This window comes from Macadamia integrifolia, chromosome 9, assembly GCF_013358625.1.
Source record: "Macadamia integrifolia cultivar HAES 741 chromosome 9, SCU_Mint_v3, whole genome shotgun sequence".
In the NCBI taxonomy this organism is placed as follows: domain Eukaryota; kingdom Viridiplantae; phylum Streptophyta; class Magnoliopsida; order Proteales; family Proteaceae; genus Macadamia; species Macadamia integrifolia.
The window spans coordinates 40,314,685-40,317,798 of NC_056565.1; the positions used below are offsets into that span (position 1 = coordinate 40,314,685).

Genomic DNA, 3,114 nt, shown 5'->3' on the forward strand with positions numbered 1-3,114 from the left:
CTATAAATACTTCTAAGAATTTTTCGACCATATCAGAAAAGATGCTTATCATGCATCGTTGGAATGTAGCAAGGGCATTGTAAAGCCCAAAGGGCATACGCCTGTCAGCAAATGTTCCATATGGGCATGTAAAAGTGGTCTTATGTTAGTCCTCTAAAGCAATTGAGATCTGGTTATGGCCGGAATATCCGTCAAGAAAACAATAATATTTATATCCCACTAACCACTCTAACATCTAGTCAATGAATGGCAATAGGAAGTGATCCTTATAGGTTGCCACATTAACTTTCCTATAATCTATGCACACTCTCCACCCTGATTAGACGTGAGTTGGAATTAATTCGTTATTGGCATTGGGAACTACAGTAACACCAGACTTCTTCTCTGGGCTTACCTATTGGCTATCAGAAATGGGATAAATTATTCTATGATCCAAGCACTTTAGGATCTCTTTCTTAATGGCTTCCATCATCACAGGGTTAGCTCTTCTTTGAGGTTCCGTGGATGGTTTGGAATCCTCTATAAGATGTATATGATGTTGCACAATAAACTGACCTATATCTTTGATATCAACCATGGTCCAACCTAGGGCTTCCTTATTGTCTTTTAACACTTTAAGTAACTCCTTTTCCTGGCTAAAATTTAAATTTGAAGAAATTATTATAGGAAGAGTCTGGTTAGGCCCTAGGAAAGTATACCTCAAATTAGATGACAACTCCTTAAGATCTAGCTTAGGGGGCTCAACTATGAAAGGTTTGGGAATAAAATTGGAAAGGGGTCCTAAGGGCTCCACAGGTGTGTGAAGACTCAAAACTTTAGAAAAGAAATTTTCACTATCATCGTCCAACTCATTCAAATACTCTTAGAATTCTGAATCCAAATCATTATCAAAGTTGGTAATTAAATCATCAAAAAAAACCAAAAAATCCTCAATCATATTGATCTCTTCTTCCATATGTGGTTGCTTGTCTATCCTAAACATGTTAAACTCAGTAGCTTGGTTATTAAAAGATAACCATAGGAAACCATTCTGACAATTGATTAATGCATTACTAGTAGCCAAGAATGGTCTTCCTAGAATTATTGGGATCTCATCCTTGGGTGAGAAGGGCTTGGTATCTAACACAATGAAAACAATAGGAAAAATAAATTCTTCCACCTTTAGTAAGACATTCTCAATAATCCCTTTAAGAATCTTAACAGACATATCTGCCAACTAAAGAGTAGTTCCAGTGGTTTTTAATTCTCCCAATCCTAATTGCTTGTACACATTATAAGGCAAACGATTCACACTTGCGCCAACGTCAAGTAAGGCATGCTCAATTTAGGTGTTGTCTATGACACAATTTATGGTAGGGCTCCCTGGATCCTTATACTTGACTGCTATAGGCTGAGTAATTATGGAATTAATGTTACTTGCCAAGAACGCCATTTTGGGCACACTAGTGATACGTTTGTGAATACACAAATCTTTCACGACCTTTGCATAGGCAGGGATTTGGGATATGGCATCCAAAAGAGAGATTTTCACTTCTACTTTTTTAAGGACTTCTAAAATTTTATCCATAGAAGCAGTCTTCTTTTTATTTATCAAGCAATTAGGAAATGGGATAGGAGAAACATAAGCAATGTTAGGGATTTGCCCTTTTTTATAAGAATCATTTTTGGTTTCCTCAACTAAATCATCTTTAGTTTCAAAAGAATCTTTAGGTTCATCAGATGAACCTGGAACAAGAGGCACACTTATGTCCTCAACTGAAGGAGAGTTAACAAGAGTAATAGATGAAGAAGATTTAGGAACACTTTGTTGGTACTCTCCACCATTCCTAAGGGCATAAACAACATTACATTGGTTAGAGGGCCCTTGCTGGGTCTGACCTTGTACTATATTCAGTGGTGCATTAGTTGGTGCTTGTGAACTAACAGGCTGATGATGCCTAGGGGTTAGGCTCTGGTTGATTGGGTAAAGTTCTCTTCTCCCTCTCACGCATAATTAAGATAACTTGGATGAGTTCTCTCATAAGATTTTGATGGTTTGTCATGAGGAGGGCCATATTTTTTTTCAAGTCACTTATTTTACTTGCCTCTCCAGGGTTGGTAAACCCAAGGGGTTGTTGATAAGATGATAGGAGAGGGGCCCTAGAAAAACTAGCCTGAGGTCCTACATTTGGCTGAGGAAAAGTATTTTGGAAAAAAGATTGTTGTGCAAAGGGAGGCCTTTGGGGTCCAGGTTGACATTGATTATGGAAATTGGAAGGCCCTGCTTGGTTACTCTGGTTCCAGGAGAAATTTTGATGAGTTCTCCCTCTTGGATTGTAAGTGTTACTATATAGATTATTCTGATATAAGACATTCACACTTTCATTAGAAGTGCCCCCAGAGGTGTTGGGGCATTCTTCTATGACATGTCCAGGGGACTGGCACCAAGCACAAATCTTAACCAAATTAACTGATGATGGCTCTCTAAGAATAATAGCCTTAATTCTCTTGATTAGGCTATCCAAATGGGCTTCCTTGGCTACTATCCCATCCATAAAATATTCTTTCCCTCCTATGGTTCTTTTACTCTCTTGGATTGATTCACACTCATGGATTTTGTCAGTTAAGTCAAGTAAGAATTCCCATGTCTTTCCTTCATCTGTAAAAGACGTGAATCCCTCAGGGCACATAGACTCTATTATTTATTTAGTTGGGTAATTAATTCCCTTATAAATTATTTGACACAAATTCCATAAGTCTAAGCCATGGTGAGGGCATTCTTAGAGTAGATCCTTGAATCTATCCATAAGTTTGGAAAATGACTCACTAGGCTTTTGCCTATACTGAAGGATATCACTTCTAAGCTTATTGGTCTTATAAGTTGGGAAAAACTTCTTGAGGAAGGCAACTGTGAATTTCTCTCATATGGTTATGGAATTTGTGGATAACCCATACAACCACTTCTTAGCTTGGTCTTTTAATGCAAAAATGATGAACCTAAGCTTAACAGCATCATCAGAAAGCTGCTGGATCTTAATTATAACACATACCTCTTTAAATTCCCTTAGAAATAGGTATACATCCTCAGAGATCAGCCCATGGAAGTGGGGTAACATAGTGATGTATTAAGATATG

At 37.7% G+C, this 3,114-nt stretch overlaps 1 non-coding gene across 1 annotated transcript; it reads left to right on the plus strand.

Moving 5' to 3' along the window:
* Positions 1-2,739: 2,739 nt before the first annotated feature.
* LOC122090281 lies at positions 2,740-2,846 on the plus strand. Its single transcript, XR_006143520.1, has one exon. It is a non-coding gene; the product is annotated as a small nucleolar RNA R71 (small nucleolar RNA).
* The last annotated feature ends 268 nt before the right edge of the window (positions 2,847-3,114 follow it).